The sequence below is a fragment of the Schistocerca gregaria genome, chromosome 5, assembly GCF_023897955.1.
Source record: "Schistocerca gregaria isolate iqSchGreg1 chromosome 5, iqSchGreg1.2, whole genome shotgun sequence".
Taxonomy (NCBI): domain Eukaryota; kingdom Metazoa; phylum Arthropoda; class Insecta; order Orthoptera; family Acrididae; genus Schistocerca; species Schistocerca gregaria.
Genome location: NC_064924.1, coordinates 269,235,019 through 269,252,956, shown reverse-complemented (window position 1 = coordinate 269,252,956; position 17,938 = coordinate 269,235,019). Strand labels below are relative to the sequence as shown.

General features: G+C 40.4%; 1 protein-coding gene across 1 annotated transcript in view; it reads left to right on the top strand.

The window, feature by feature from the left end:
- Nucleotides 1-17,938, top strand: part of LOC126272263 (zwei Ig domain protein zig-8-like) — a 968,421-nt gene that overhangs the window by 939,528 nt on the left and 10,955 nt on the right. The window lies entirely within an intron of this gene.

Here is a 17,938-nt window from a genome sequence, read left to right as displayed (position 1 = left end):
AAACTCTTCACGCAGTATCGTATCTCCCATTTCGTCTTCATCTACATCCTCTTCTATTTCCATAATATTGTCCTCAAGTACATCGCCCTTGTATAAACCTTCTATATACTCCTTCCACCTTTCTGCCTTCCCTTCTTTACTTAGAACTGGGCTGCCATCTGAGCTCTTGATATTCATACACGTGGTTCTCTTCTCTCCAAAGGTCTCTTTAATTTTCCTGTAGGCAGTATCTATCTTACCCCTAGTGAGATAAGCTTCTACATCCTTACATTTGTCCTCTAGCCATCCCTGTTTAGCCATTTTGCACTTCCTGTCAATCTCATTTTTGAGACGTTTGTATTTCTTTTTGCCTGCTTCATTTACTGCATTTTTATATTTTCTCCTTTCATCAATTAAATTCAATATTTCTTCTGTTACCCAAGGATTTCTAGCAGCCCTCATCTTCTTACCAACTTTATCCTCTGCTGCCTTCACTACTACATCCCTCAGAGCTACCCATTCTTCTTCTACTGTATTTCTTTCCCCTATTCCTGTCAATTGTTCCCTTATGCTCTCTCTGAAACTCTGTACAACCTCTGGTTCTTTCAGTTTATCCAGGTCCCATCTCCTTAATTTCTCACATTTTTGCAGTTTCTTCAGTTTTAATCTACAGGTCATAACCAATAGATTGTGGTCAGAGTCCACATCTGCCCCTGGAAATGTCTTACAACTTAAAACCTGGTTCCTAAATCTCTGTCTTACCATTATATAATCTATCTGATACCTTTTAGTATCTCCAGGGTTCTTCCACGTATACAACCTTCTTTCATGATTCTTAAACCAAGTGTTAGCTATGATTAAGTTGTGCTCTGTGCAAAATTCTACTAGGCGGCTTCCTCTTTCATTTCTTAGCCCCAATCCATATTCACCTACTATGTTTCCTTCTCTCCCTTTTCCTACACTCGAATTCCAGTCACCCATTACTATTAAATTTTCGTCTCCCTTCACTATCTGAATAATTTCTTTTATTTCATCGTACATTTCTTCAATTTCTTCATCATCTGCAGAGCTAGTTGGCATATAAACTTGTACTACTGTAGTAGGTGTGGGCTTCGTATCTATCTTGGCCACAATAATGCGTTCACTATGCTGTTTGTAGTAGCTTACCCGCATTCCTATTTTCCTATTCATTATTAAACCTACTCCTGCATTACCCCTATTTGATTTTGTGTTTATAACCCTGTAGTCACCTGACCAGAAGTCTTGTTCCTCCTGCCACCGAACTTCACTAATTCCCACTATATCTAACTTTAACCTATCCATTTCCCTTTTTAAATTTTCTAACCTACCTGCCCGATTAAGGGATCTGACATTCCACGCTCCGATCCGTAGAACGCCAGTTTTCTTTCTCCTGATAACGACATCCTCCTGAGTAGTCCCCGCCCGGAGATCCGAATGGGGGACTATTTTACCTCCGGAATATTTTACCCAAGAGGATGCCATCATCATTTAATCATACAGTAAAGCTGCATGTCCTCGGGAAAAATTACGGCTGTAGTTTCCCCTTGCTTTCAGCCGTTCGCAGTACCAGCACAGCAAGGCCGTTTTGGTTAATGTTGCAAGGCCAGATCAGTCAATCATCCAGACTGTTGCCCCTGCAACTACTGAAAAGGCTGCTGCCCCTCTTCAGGAACCACACGTTTGTCTGGCCTCTCAACAGATACCCCTCCGTTGTGGTTGCACCTACGGTACGGCCATCTGTATCGCTGAGGCACGCAAGCCTCCCCACCAACGGCAAGGTCCATCTCCTACCTTCCATTTACTTGCCCGTATTTTCCACAAATCCATTTCCTCACCGAATGTGCTTAGTTTCTGCTCACGTGTCATTTTATAAGTTCACCAAATTTTTTGTCCAATTCTATAGCACCATATCTCAGGCGCTTCGAATTTCTTCTTTTCTGGCTTTCCCACAGTCTATTATTTACGAGTACTTCCAGTTGCGTGATGACTGGGTGTTGTGTGATGTCCTTAGGTTTGTTAGGTTTCATTAGTTCTAAGTCCCATAGTGCTCAGAGCCATTTGAACCATTTTTAATTTCCAATTGTGTATTATTGAGTATTAAACCGGGATTTAGAAACCGCGGAGAGGCTTTGTCCTGCCGTAGCTCTCAGTGGTTCACAACCCCACAACAGGTCACAGCAGTTCACCCAACCTACCGAAAGCCCACACCGAACCCATGGTTTTTTTTTTGTCATCAGTCTACTGACTGGTTTGATGCGGCCCGCCACGAATTCCTCCCCTGTGCTAACCTCTTCATCTCAGAGTAGCACTTGCAACCCACGTCCTCAATTATTTGCTTGACGTATTCCAATCTCTCTCTTCCTCTACAGTTCCTGCCCTCTACACATCCCTCTATTACCATAGAAGTCATTCCCTCATGTCTTAGCAGATGTCCTATCATCCTGTCCCTTCTCCTTATCAGTGTTTTGCACATATTCCTTTCCTCTCCGATTCTGCGTAGAACCTCCTCATCAGTCCACCTAATTTTCAACATTCGTCTATAGCACCACATCTCAAATGCTTCGATTCTCTTCTGTTCCGGTTTTCCCACAGTCCATGTTTCACTACCATACAATGCTGTACTCCAGACGTACATCCACAGAAATTTCTTCCTCAAATTAAGGCCGTTATTTGATATTAGTAGACTTCTCTTGGCCAGATATGCCTTTTTTGCCATAGCGAGTCTGCTTTTGATGTCCTCCTTGCTACGTCTGTCATTGGTTATTTTACTGCCTAGGTAGCCGAATTCCTTAACTTCATTGACTTCGTGACCATCTATCCTGATGTTAAGTTTCTCGCTGTTCTCATTTCTACTTCTTCTCATTACCTTCGTCTTTCTCCGATTTATTCTCAAACCATACTGTGTACTAATTAGACTGTTCATTCCGTTCAGCAGATCATTTAATTCTTCTTCACTTTCACTCAGGACAGCAATGTCATCAGCGAATTATATCATTTATATAATTTCACCTGGTATTTTAATTCCACTCCTGAAACTTTCTTTTATTTCCACCATTGCTTCCTCAAATGGCTCTGAGCACTATGGCTCTGAGCAGTATGGGACTTAACGTCTTAGGTCATCAGTCCACTATAACTTAGAACTACTTTAACCTAGCTAACCTAAGGACATCACACAACACCCAGCCATCACAAGACAGAGAAAATCCCTGACTCCGCCGGGAATCGAACCCGGGAACCCCGGCGTGGGAAGCGAGAACACTACCGCACGACCACAAGATGCGGGCATTGCTTCCTCGATGTACAGATTGAAGAGTAGGGGTGAAAGGCTACAGCCTTGTCTTAGACCCTTCTTAATACGAGCACATCGTTCTTAATCGTCCACTCTTATTATTCCCTCTTGGTTGTTGTACATATTGTATATGACCCGTATCTCCCTATAGCTTACCCCTACTTTTTTCAGAATCTCGATCAGCTTGCACCATTTTATATTGTCGAACACTTTTTCCTGGTCGACAAATCCTATGAACGAGTCTTGATTTTTCTTTAGCCTTGCTTCCATCATTAGCCTCATTAGCCTCACTCGTGCCTTTACGTTTCCTAAAGCCAAACTGATCGTCACCTAGCGCATTCTCACTTTTCTTTTCCACTCTTCTGTATATTATTCTTGTGAGCAGCTTCGATGCATGAGTTGTTAAACTGATTGTGCGATAATTCTCGCACTTGTCAGCTCTTGCCGTCTTCGGAATTGTGTGGATGATGCTTTTCCGAAAGTCAGGTGGTAATTCGCCAAACTCATATATTCTGCACATCAACGTGAATAGCCGTTTTGTTGCCACTTTCCCTAATGATTTTAGAAATTCTGATGGAATGTTATCTATCCCTTCTGCCTTACTTGACCGTAAGTCCTCAGAAGCAGTTTTAAATTCCGATTCTAATACTGGACCGCTATCTCTTTTAAATCGACTCCTGTTTCTTCTTCTATCACATCAGACAAATCTTCACCCTCATAGAGAATTTCAATATATTCTTTCCACCTATCTCCTCTCTCCTCTGCATTTAACAGTGGAATTCCCGTTGCCCTCTTAATGTTACCGCCGTTGCTTTTAATGTCTCCAAAGGTTGTTTTGACTTTCCTGTATGATGAGTCTGTCCTTCCGACAATCATTTCTTTTTCGGTGTCTTCACATTTTTGCTGCAGCCATTTCGTCTTAGCTTCCCTGCACTTGCTATTTATTTCATTCCTCAGCGACTTGTATTTCTGTATTCCTGATTTTCGCAGAACATGTTTTTACTTCCTCCTTTCATCAGTCAAATGAAGTATTTCTTCTGTTAGCCATGGTTTCTTCGTTGCTACCTTCTTTGTACCTATGTTTTCCTTCCCAACTTCTGTGATGACCGTTTTTAGAGACGTCCATTCTTCTTCAATTGTGTTGCCCACTGCGCTATTACTTATTGCTGTATCTGTAGCGTTAGAGAACTTCAAACGTACCTCGTCATTCCTTAGAACTTCTGTTACCCACTTCTTTGCGTCTTGATTCTTCCTGACTAATGTCTTGAACTTCAACCTACTCTTCATCACTACTATATTATGATCTGTGTCTATATCTGCTACTGGGTACGCCTTACAATCCAGTATCTGATTCGGAATCTGTGTCTGACCATGATGTAATCTAATTGAAATCTTCCCGTATCTCCCGGCCTTTTCCAAGTATACCTCCTCCTCTTGTGATTCTTGAATAGGGTATTCGCTATTACTAGCTGAAACGTGTTACAGAACTCAATTACTCTTTCTTCTCTTTCATTCCTTATCCAAACTCTCCTGTAACCTTTTCTTCTGCCCCTTCCCCTACAACTGCATTTCAATCACCCATGACTATTAGATTTTCGTCCCCCTTTACATACTGCATTACCCTTTCAATTTCCTCATAAACTTTCTCTATCTGTTCATCTTCAGCTTGCGACGTCGGCATGTATACCTGAACTTTCGTTGTCGGTGTTGGTCTGCTGTCGATTATGATTAGAACAACCTGGTCACTGAACTGTTCACAGTAACACACCCTCTGCCCTACCTTCCTATTCATAACAAATCCTACACCTGTTATACCATTTTCTGCTGCTGTTGATATTACCCGATACGCATCTGACCAGAAATCCTTGTCTTCCTTCCATTTCACTTCACTGACCCCTACCATATCTTGACTGAGCCTTTGCATTTCCCTTTTCAGATTTTCTAGTTTCCTTACCACGTTCAAGCTTCTGACATTCCACGCCCCGACTCGTAGAACATTATCCTTTCGTTGATTATTCAATATTTTTCTCATGGTAACCTCCCCCTTGGCAGTCCCCTCCCGGCTATCCGAATAGGGGACTATTCCGGAATATTTTGCCAATGGAGAGATCATCATGACACTTCTTCAACTACAGGCCACATGTCCTGTGGATACACGTTACGTGTCTTTAATGCAGTGGTTTCCATTGCCTTCTGCATCCTCATGTCGTTGATCATTGCTGATTCTTCCGCCTTTAGGGGCAGTTTTCCAACCTCAGGCAAGAGAGTGCCCTAAACCTCTATCCGCTCCTCCGCCCTCTTTGACAAGGCCGATGGCAGAATGAGTCTGACTTCTTATGGCGGAAGTCTTCGGCCGCCAAGGCTGGTTATTTATAAAACTTTAGGCAGTGGCGGGGGTCGAACCCGGGACCTAAGACGTTTTGCTTATGAAACAAAGACGCTACCCCTGGACCACGGGTCTTTCTAACAAAGGGTACTGAACCCCAAACGTGTGCGTGGTTGAGTAATTATGGCGTACGCTCACTTGGATACTGCATTTGAGCAGCAGTCGCCCACACAGTGTAACTGGGGTGTAATAAGGGGAACCAGCCCGCATTTATCGAGGTAGATGGAAAACCGCCTTAAAAACCATCCACAGGCTGACCGGCCCACCGGATCTCGACACCATCCGCCGGGCTGCTTCAATCCAAATACCGGCACACCTTTCCACTCAGGAAGGAGTGCGTTAGACCGAGTGTACTGGTCTGTGACTGACAGTACCCAAGATCGATTGACAACGACAATGGATCGTACTGTACCAACGTCTCTATGCCGTTATTGCAGAGTATCCTGTTGAGCAAAGTACTTAGGCCACCAAGCGACCACCACACCTTTAATTAGGTACAGTTTCTTCTTTTTATATAGATGTTAAGACTGCAGAAAGCTATCTATTTGCAGAAGATTCCAGTTGGAGGGGAGCCTCTGATGACGACAAGAATTGAGCCCGCGCCGCAATCACACTGCCAATGAACTAATCGGACACGAAATCAGCCTTAGTACAATTAATATTGCAGTCACCTCAACCGCTGACCATGCAAACGGCCTGACTGCCAAATAATGGGAAAACACCCCTGCCTAGACACGACGCCGAAATCGTACCAAGCCACGATATAATAACCACTTAATATTCACACACCAATGATTATTGAAGTTAAACAGTAGTGAATAAATGGGCCTATTTAATGAACCACTCTCTTTGTTTACGATACTGATCTCGTCAGAGCAACAAATTACTTTAATTTCGGTACCTGATTATCTAGCGTGATGATAAATGCGACATCCAACTAGCAATTGTTATCTTTCGCAACGAGCTCACAACGCAGTATATACTCTCTGACATAAACTCGGAACTATATTACTACTTGTACTAAAATACCAATCCGTCTACCGTCTTGTAATGATTACTCTGTTTGTGGACACTTCCATCACTACTGTTATGAATTAAAACGTTTTTAATTCTCCCTTAAATATTCTTCCAACACGACGCAGCGATAATATGTAAGTGATGAGACGCTGCATGCGTCACAGAATAACGAATCTTTGTTAGTAGCATAATCTTCTGCCTTTCCGTAAATAATTCTATTACTTCAATTAAACTTAATCATTTAGAAAACTTTTTCCCTTAATTGAAACCTTTTCATTAATACAGAGAATATCTACTTTCAGTAGCTACTTTATAATTTCATTCCTTCAAGAACCTTTTACCAAACACTTTTAAAGAACACCACTTTCTTCGTGATATCGACTCCAGTGTATCAATATCTCTGAATTACACTCTTTTATACTTCCAAAAATGGCATAGTTATATTCACACTAGATGCAAATTAAATAGACTGGGAAGTTTCCTTTAACCCCAAAAAAATTGGATTTATTTTTCTTCTAGGTATCTCAATACACGTTGGTTATTATCAGTGAACGAGTGCCAGCAAATATATTATCTGTCCCCACAATACAGAAACAAGTCATAAAAAAATCAAACAAAAATCCTAAATGTCAACGCCACTTTTCAACTAACCTTAAGTTACAATTTAAAAGCAAATCTTGACCTCTTCAGTCGTTCACCACACGCGACCCTCTAAGTTTCCTAACATTTAAATCTTCCACTAGTCACCTTGATGAATCATGTTTTGGTTTAGCAACGTGTAGCTTGTTAAATGGTCCCTTCAATTCACTATCGCTTGTCTACTCAGTGATACGTGCACACTATCACCACATAGTGAAACAGTTCGTCGTTCTATGAGCCAATAAGCTGTCTGCTGCAAGCTAGTGGTCTTGAAAATACAACTACCAACACTTGTTCGAGGCTTCCCTTCTCGATACACACACGCACAATAACCAAACCACCTCCAGAAAAACGACAAGCAACCCAATTACCTCCGGGCGCGTCGCGACCACTCAACATAAAATGCAGACGGGATATCGGTCACACCGATTCCACAAAACTCAGCACCTAACAAATCAATCTCACAATTAAATCAGGCTCACGCGGGTCTCACCCCAGCAAATTTTACGAACGAATCTGTTCCCACAACTAAAATCGAGAAAATTCCGTGCACTCTCCCAAAACGTAGGTGTCAACTGAGTAGCCTCACTACACCACGCAGTTTAACGCTATAAGACCAGACCTGATATTCACCACTACCACCACTTGCTCGGTGAGAGGTCTATCCGGGAACTAACTAACCCTTTTCGTTGTACAATAGGAACCATTTAAAACGAACAAACACGCAAGGCCACGCCGACTTTTAACAATTAATGTAATAATCATCGAAGCTGTCGATTCTTCGCAATAGCGGCCGGCTCCTGCGCCACGCTCAGGCGGCATCTGTGGACGCAGCGAGGGCGATATGGCGCAGTTGCACATGCTCGCCACCTGCTGTTCCGTAGACGCTCTCATATCATCTAGAACACAATTTGATTTTGGTTTTACCATATCATACACGTGACTGCCAGGTGTTATCACTGATTCATCACGCAGGACGCTCAGCACCAGTTAGGGCAAACGTACCCCGTGCGTTTTGACACAGCACACACGCAGCTAAGCGGGCGGGCCTTATTTCCAAATAATGGCATGCTATGCACATACATGAAATCTTTTCCTCAAATTAAGGACGGTATTTGATACAGGTAGACTACTTTTCCTCAGGAATGCCCTCTTTGCCCGTGCTACACAGCTTACTGTATTCTGTTTGCTCCCACGGTGGCAGAATTCCATCTCTTCATCTACTTCATGTTCACCAGTTTTGATGATAGACAGTGAAACGTCCCCTTAGAACAATTTATACACGACTGTGCTTAATCTGACACACAATATTTTTATCGCAACGCAATATGACTTTCAATAATCCCTACAAAAGAATGACCCTGACTAACATTAACCTATACCTTTCACAAATCACTTACCTCACAAAAAATCTTCGTTACTCGAACTACTGCAATACAGCGAGCACCACTACTGCCAGCTAAATAAAAGATTCTAACTACGGAAGGCACTAACTACTGATAGGTATAGTTAGCAAATGAAAGATTTTAATAGAGAACAAACAGTGTATTTACCTTAATAGTCAAAATATATATGATAGTTCATGACATCCAGTCTTACAAATTACAAAACTCCGCCATCTCTCTCCCCACGTGCACCACTGCTGGCGGCTCACCTCCAACTGTGCAACGCTACGCGCTGTTAGCATCCAGCTGCCGCTGCCCAACACTACAATGGCAGACAACAATGCAAACTAAACACAGACTGCGCATGGCACAGCCAGTGATTTTTATACAGAGCGCTACGTGGCGGCGGCGTTACCAATAAAAAAACCTTAACAGCTTACTTACATAGCCCCCATGCTCCCCACAAAAAAATTTACAAATTGTTTTGGGCAATGGCCAGTACAGATTTGAAAAATTTTTTCATAATTACAATGACAAAGAAATGAAACGCACACACTTATCGATACAGTGTTGGTCAAAAGCTAAAATTTTCTCACAGTCCATAAAGACAGTCCTAATCATTCATCAAAGTAAAATTGCAGTGTTTTTCTCAAAGTCTGAGTAGTAAAAGGAAATGCACACGGAAGTAGTGGATTTCCATGCAGTCTTGAAGAAGTAGTGTTGTCCTTCCAACGGAAAGACAGTGCTGACTCTTGACATGCAGACAGGTAATGGGGCACAACAGAGCAAACCCACAGCAGAGTCAGTCAAAGTTTTGAAGAATATTGGTACGTAGGTCATCTCAGAGCAGACCCACTGTAGTCCTGGTAGAGATTACGGTATTGGTGGGCCACCAGAGATGCAGAACCACTGTAGACCTTGTAGAAATAATCGTATTGGTGGGTCTTCAAAGGTGTAGACCCACTGTAGTCCTTGTAGAGATGGCCAGCAGCCATCTGTTTGACTGCGCAGGCGCACAATCACCATTGAAGAGTCTTGCGAATAATATAGCAAGTCCATAACCACCACTTGTGCACTCACAAATTTTTTTTTTGAAATGTCCTTAGAACCAGCAATGCTGTTATCCAGTCCCTTGCTGAATTATTAACACATGTGCAAACACTATCAGTCCCTACTTCTCACATATTATCCATTTACTATGACCAACAGAAACGTGTGCAGTGGAATGTAATTTACAAGTTACTTAATTTGATGACCTGGTGTCAATTACAATTTTATAACATGAAAATACAATAGCAAAGGTACAAAATACATCTTTAAATAACATAACAATACAGAGAACATTTGCAGTAGTACAGGCTTTACAAAAGAATCGAAATAACAAATTCATAGGTGTTGCAAAAATTATGACATAAGTACATACATAAAAGATCAGAATAATTATTGAAACATCAACTTCACACATTAGAATTAAAATAAAAGAGAATAAATAATGTCTAACCATCAGAAAAATTCTACAATGTAAATATTATTAGCTAAACACATAAAGACAGGAAGAACACAAATATACAAGAGTACACAAACACATAGCGGAATAATAGAAAGGGAAAGGACAGGGTTTGTTTTACTGCAATATCTTGCAAACAAAACTTTCTTTATTTTTTGGAGATCTCCATTCGTTCTTCATTATTTCCAAAAAGTCCTATCTGTACATGCTTTCTGTACTTTTCTCATATAACCTCTCAGTGCATTTCTTCAAATTCATCGCAACTCATTCTCTTATATAGGCTACCCCCTCTTATGCTAACTTAAATCTACTGAGCTCAGATGCTTAACTAAGGGACGAGGCAATGCAGCAGCACAAAACAATTAATACAAACAGCAATGACCCAAAAAAATGCAAAGCAATCAGCAGTAAATGTAATAACTTATATCTAAACATGAAAAAAACCGACAAGCAGAAAAAATAGTATACTAAGGACAACAATGCAGATAAGGGAAAGTTATAATCACATCTTAATGTCTATGTAATTAAAGTGATGCACCACAACTTATTCTATTAAATAAATTACCAAGAAAATTATGTATACAGTTCCTGTTACTAGTCCCTTCTTATTGTTCTTTCCTGTCCAAGTGCTCCTTTTTTTTTTTGAAGAATGTGGATCATAAAATTATTATTTAATAGATCTGTCGACAGAAAGTGTTCACATTAGCAAATGCATTTAATTTTATAAAACCAAAGCTGCAACACAGCTGGAAAACAGATATCAAATGAAATAAGCAACTATGGACAAAGCATAAAAATATCATTCAATAGTCATGTGACATTTTATAAGTTAGTAGAATTCTCTCAACATTCGTAGAAAGACGTTTGTAATAATCAGGTGTCAGATGTAAGTATCTTTCTCAGTAATGAGCGTGTCGTATTTGCGGTGCTTTCTACAAAGGAATGTCAATAGAGAGGATAATGGCCTTTTTTTTTACCTGTGCCTCTGAAAGGCACGCACTAGTGGCTTTCTTTTGTCAGGTGGTTGTCGCGCAGCTGGGTGCCCACGACCCATTACGTGCAGGTGGTCACTTAACTGTCTTAACGAAATATTTACGACACCAGTTTCCGCTGCAGTGGCAGTCTCATGTAAAAAATTTCACAGGTCAAGAATTTGCGTTACACATCTGTAGAAACAAAATTCTATTAATATAACAGTGTCCAAAAATTTTTGGCGGCCTTGTGATACATTCACACGTATACACACATTTCATAACTCTTAAAGTATGATTCTTGGTTTCCAACATCCTTTTTCACAAACCAGAGTCCCTAACCACTACTCATTATTCCTTACCTTATTACACATATGTATATTCGTCGACACTTCTTCAATATGTCATCATAACAGATACGTAGCATAACCAAATAACTCATATAGCATCAGCTTAAGCATACTTCAGCAGCATAATTCACATCGTCGTCGTAATAATGACGTCATAACACCACAGTCAAATTCTCAAAATCTCCGTAGCTTCCTCCAATAATTTCATAACCTAAAAAAAAATTCTCTGCTCATGTCAAAAGTGTCATCTGCCTCAAACGTACTTTAAAAATCGTGATCCCATACCAAATATGTCATTCAAAGTTCTCATAGTATCACAATGGTTCCGAAAAAATATGAACAGTTCACAAAATACAACTTCGTAAGTGTGAAGTTATCCAATGGTGTAATTACGTAAACATCTGTCACTGATGTAGTAAAGTAAATGTTTGTCTCTCTCAGTTAAATGATCAGATAGCTGTGTAATTTATGTGTTAGAGAAATATGGTACCGATGTGTAAAGTTGTATAAACAAATACCATACTAGCTAGGGCTCCTTGTGCTTGCCAAACACATGGTACACAAAGTAGGCGTGTACCCCCGATTAATGTAATTATATCCTCAGGTGTTACAGATTACAGCAATGGAATGAAATGTATCATGGAAAACTTTCTTTGTAATTCAAATATGTTGAAAAATAAATAGTTTAATGCGTGTCCTGTAGCGCTAAATGTGCGTCTTGCTGTAAGACAATCTCTGTGGAAGTGTCGTAGCTATTGTCCTCCGAAAGTTAAGTTCTGCAGAAGTCAATGTACTTACCTCATGATAAAGGAAATTGAAATGCTTTGCGTATAGATATCTTAGTTATTACGCTTATTGCCGTGATGAACTAAGTACTGTACTGTAAGTATTGTTGTGCTACAGAAAAGTCTGTCTCATTGTAGCTATACTACAAACGTTACTACTAAAACATGTTTTACTTTCCAGAAAAATTCAGAAAAACTGTGCAGATATAAAACAGATAAACTGCAAAAGCAACATTGTAAATTGTCACTCATTAGTAGCGTCGTGATAAAATCGTGTAGCTGTCACATAAACTAACCACTGAGTCATCTGGTATCTCACAGAAAGTACTTTAACTCCAGAATTTATTTTCAAGTGAACCAAAATATTGCATTAAAATCTCATTAGCAATACTGGTAAATGTTCTAAGTATGTGAGCCTTATAGTCGTTACATAATCGTGCAACTAACAAGCAAGAATGTACACGCACAATAACACTGTGATGTCTGTTCACTATAACAATGCATTCGTAATTTCTGTTTAAATAAGTTCTCTTGGTTCTAGACTGGATAATTAACTTTAAAACATTGTTGCATGTTAACAGTTTCTCAGTGTGACAAAATATACTAGAAATGTTAAGTGAAATGTTTTATGGCAAAGACAAACTTAAAAAGCAGATTATTTCTTAATAAACGGTTTTACATGTAAAATGTGGTGTAAACCTTTACTCCTCCTAGTACGCAGACTGTCAACTGAAAAGCAATTATTATGTGGTTACGTCAGTAAGGAACACTGGAATTTTGCTCAAGGTTAGCTTATGTTATTTTTCTCTGAGCCCACCGGCGCACGCGGCTGCCTCCGGTGGGAGTCATTGTCTGTTTCTTTGTTGGCACGCGTCGTTATTGGGATTAGGAGACCTAACTTCTACAAATTCACCTTGCCAAGAGGGCCCTGCTCTGTTTGAATCCCGCCAGTTCTGATGCAATTCAGGCCTGTCGTTACGATCATATCGTCTGTCGTCATGTCGGTAATTTCCGTAATTCATTTCTTGTCGGTCACGTGGTGAAGAATTTCTCCCTGAATCGTAACTGCGCGCTGGACCGTTGCGTCTTAAGTTATTCCGTCTCCCTTTGTAATAATTATTTTGTTTCCCGTATTTTCTGTTTCTCTGATTGTGTCTGTGATATTCATTACTACGGAAATGCGATCTTTCCCTGTAACTATTACTCTGCGAGTGGTTGTCATATGGGTGGTGTCTGTTTTGGTCACGATTTGTGTTGTGAGAATGGCCTTGTCGTGTCCAGTTATTGTTTCTTTCATCGTGGAATTGCGACGGATGTGACCTGTAGTGATTGTTTTCCTGTTTTCGCATCCCGCGACTGTCTGTGTCAATTTCTAATTCTTGTAAGAGTCTCTGAAAAGCTTCAATGTCGTCTTTGCAACGGCCTGCCAAAATAATATGCCGTAAATGTTCAGGCAGTTTGATTAAGCAAATGTAGATGAGTTCTGTGGGGCTGTATGGGTTTGAAAGATACTGATTTTTATGTAACATGTCTTCAAAATGTTTGACAAGACTGGAAAATTCAGATTGTTCGAAATGTTTCATCATTATGATGCTATGTTTTACTCGGTCTTGTGTGGCTTGGGACCAATATGCTGAGAGGAAGGCATGGTAAAATTCTCCTTCACTGTGGCAATCGTGAATGACCGATCGCATTCTTACAGCTGGTTCATTCTCTAAATAGCCACACATAAATTCCAATCTGTGCTCTAGTGACCAGTTGGGAGGAAAACAATGAGAGAATTGATGGAGCCACGCTTGTGGATGAATGTCGTTGCCAGAATTCTTAAATGTTTTGAATTTACGTGTAGTAATGAACAGCTTATAGTCAAAATCATCGTGTCGGCGGGTCGCATATCGGTCATTGTTACGTCGTTTCGGCGGTTCCATCTCAAAATTCGGTGTACTTTGCCAATTACTTTCATGATTTCCGAAATGCCCTGTGTTATTATTTTGTGGTTGTTCTGTATTGCTATGTCCCTCTTCCCATATTGGGGCGCGAGTGTCCTCTAAAATATGTAATTCTTGTATTACTTGAGCCAACTGATCTTGTACTTCCCGCATTTCTCTTTTGTACTGTGTGTTGATTTGATTTTGATTCTGTTTGAATTTCCTAATTTGTTCATACTCTTCAGTGTCAGTGAAGGCTACAGGTTTTGTGTCATTCAGATCATCATCTACCTTCGTAGATAAGTTAGTGAACTGATCTGAAAGTTCGGCTACTTTATCCTTCAGTGAAATTATTTCTTCTGTGTGTCTTTCTGAACCAATTTTCAGAGTATCTACTGTGTCCTTTAAGTTCGCTTGAGTTTTTGCAAGTTGCGTAACCGAATTGGTACATGCAACTGAGTCAATTTTAGCTTGCAAGTTCTCATGATTTTCATGAACAATAGTTTGCAGTTCTTTTATGGCTGCTTCGTGATTCTGTAATGCATTTTCATGCCGCGAAAAAATAGGTTGAAAATGCTCACAAATTTGTGTTTTTACGTCATTACAGATTTTTTGACATTTCGATTCAATGTTATGTAACTCATTAGTTAAATCTTCACGTGTTTGTTCAAGCGTGGTGTCTAACTTTTGAAGATTTTGTTCCATTGTGTCTAACTTTTGAAGCTTTTGCTGTGTTCGTCTCTGATTTTGTTCCATTGTGTCTAACTTTTGAAGATTATGTTCCATTGTGTCTAACTTTTGAAGCTTTTGTCCCATTTGTTGCATTAATTGTAATAACAATGCACTGGTGTCTGAAACATGTTCCTTAGTCCTATTCGGCAATGCATTTGAACCGGCAATATTCGCATTTTGAAAAACAGAAAGTGTGTCTTGACTTATTTGAGAAAACGGTGAGGACGCTAAATCTGATTCTACAGTATTTGCAAGATTGTGACCTGTCATTTCGGAATCCTGAGGCGAGCTGTTGCCGACCGATCGATCGATAATGCTTCCCTGTTCACTAATTGTTTCACTGCCTACACCATTATTTGCAACTCGCTCCATTTCCCTATGCGCTATTACCAAATTACTACTTTGAACATTATTGAATTCATTACATGGTGACGTTAACACACTGCTTTCGTCTTCACTGTCATTTCTCAGTTTACTTTGGAGCCTAGTATTACGTTTTTCACACTCCATTATTGTCACAATATTTCACACGACAACACAAAAAAAGCACAATTTGAAAAGCAAAAATAAGAGAACACATTAACATATCACTGAAAATAATATCTAGTTAATTGCAAGCGCAGCTGCGAAATACTTGGTGCAACTCTACATGCATGCCACAACTGTTGTACTGTATAACAATGAAAGACTACAACTACAAAGGAGGTTCTCTCTAAAATTACGCGCTAGCAATAAACAAAATCTACATTAATTACACAAACTACAAGAAAAAAATCAGAAGATTCCAGTGAGGTATCCTTGGCTAAGGGTCGACATATGAAACGTCCCCTTAGAACAATTTATACACGACTGTGCTTAATCTGACACATAATATTTTTAGCGCAACGCAATCTGACTTTCAATAATCCCTACAAAAGAATGGGCCTGACTAACATTAACCTATACCTTTCACAAATCACTTACCTCACAAAAAATCTTCGTTACTCGAACTACTGATATACAGCGATCACCACTACTGCCAGCTAAATAAAAGATTCTAACTATGGAAGGCACTAACTACTGATAGGTATAGTTAGCAAATGAAAGATTTTAATAGAGAACAAACAGTGTATTTACCTTAACAGTCAAAATATATATGATAGTTCATGACATCCAGTCTTACAAATTACAAAACTCCGCCATCTCTCTCCCCACGTGCACCACTGCTGGCGGCTCACCTCCAACTGTGCAACGCTACGCGCTGTTAGCATCCAGCTGCCGCTGCCCAACACTACAATGGCAGACAACAATGCAAACTAAACACAGACTGCGCATGGCACAGCCAGTGATTTTTATACATAGCACTACGTGGCGGCGGCGTTACCAATAAAAAAACCTAAACAGCTTACTTACAACAGTACTAAACCCATTTCTGCTAGTCTTCATTACTTACGTCTCATTTCGGTTTTGTCTCCATCCATTGTGTGTGCTCATTAGACAGCTGAATCTGTTCAAAAGATGCTCCTCACTTTCACTGAAGACAGGAATATGACAACGAATTCTATAATTCATATCATCTTACTTTGAAATTTATCCCACTCCTAAGAATTTCATTTTTATTTCCATCATTTCTCCATTGATGTAAGCCCATAGGTTGTATAGTAACAAGCTTGGCCCCTGCATCGTTGCAGTATACCCTATTTCATTCAGCCGAATGTGGTGAACTCGTATTGTGAAGGACAATGTTTCAAATCCACTTCTAACAATCCAGATTTAGGTTTTCCATATTTCTCTAAATGACTTGAGCTACGTTCTGGGATGTTGCTTTAAAAAGGTAAAGTTCGATTTTATAACCAGGGCATCCACCTTCCCCCTCTTCTCTCTCCACCTAACCCTAAGCCATGCTTGCGTTCCATCCTTCTTTCCTTTGTCGTCTGAGTGCTTGTTCCTTGGTTTTCCCTTTTTTGTTATTCCTCGTCCTTCTTCATCATCAAGTAGATTAACCGTCTTTCCCTATAACTTTTACCTGCTTTCCTGAACATTTCGAAAATCTTGCACCATATTCCATAAGCTTTCGGATGTCCATCCGGAATAGTATAATTTCTTCTTCAGTCATCTTCCATGTGAATGGGTGGCAGAATTTAAACCGCTTTACTTTGGAGGAAACACGCGTGCATCAGAGATAAGACTGTCAGCAACAAGAGTGTCATTCGTACATCAGACTTAATGCGTCTAAGAGTAATACAAAGCAGAGTCACCCACCCAGCTAGCCACTCGGTCTAACGCTCTGCTTCCTGAGTTGGAAGGCGTGCCAATCCCCAGCACGAAACCGCCTGGGGCATTAGAGTTGTGGTCCTGCGTGCCGGCCAGCCTGTGGATGGTTTTTTAAGGTGGTATTCCATCTACCTCGGTGAATGTGGGCTGTTCCTCTTATTCCACCTCAGTTACACTGCGTCAGGGATTGCTGTGTAAACACTGTTTCCACTCACGCGTGCACTATAGTTACTCTACCACGCAAACATTTAGATTTACAATCGTCTGATAAGAGACGTTCCCAGAGGGGCCCACTGGGGGCTGAACTGCATAGTAACCCTGAGTTCGGTGTGGGGTGGCAGTGGGGTGGGTGGAATACTGTGGCTAATTGTGGGGTTGTGAAACACTGAGGTCTACGGCCGCAGGAAGTCCCTCCGTCGTTTCTAGGTCCCCAGTTTAATATCCACGGATTAATACATATATACATACATACAATAGAAGAGTCAGTAAATTCACAGTGTTTACCAATTATGTGGTTGGTTGTTAAAATAGATGACATGTGTTGGAACGCCTGGTGGTGAAGAATCGAAACATACGTCCTGTGAAAGCACCCGTTTAAAGAGTGGTTTCCGTGATTTGACAAGTTAGAAATCTTTGTCCCCACTAAGTAGGGCATGTGCCAGTTATTCTACCACGGCTTCGTCGACCACTAAATCC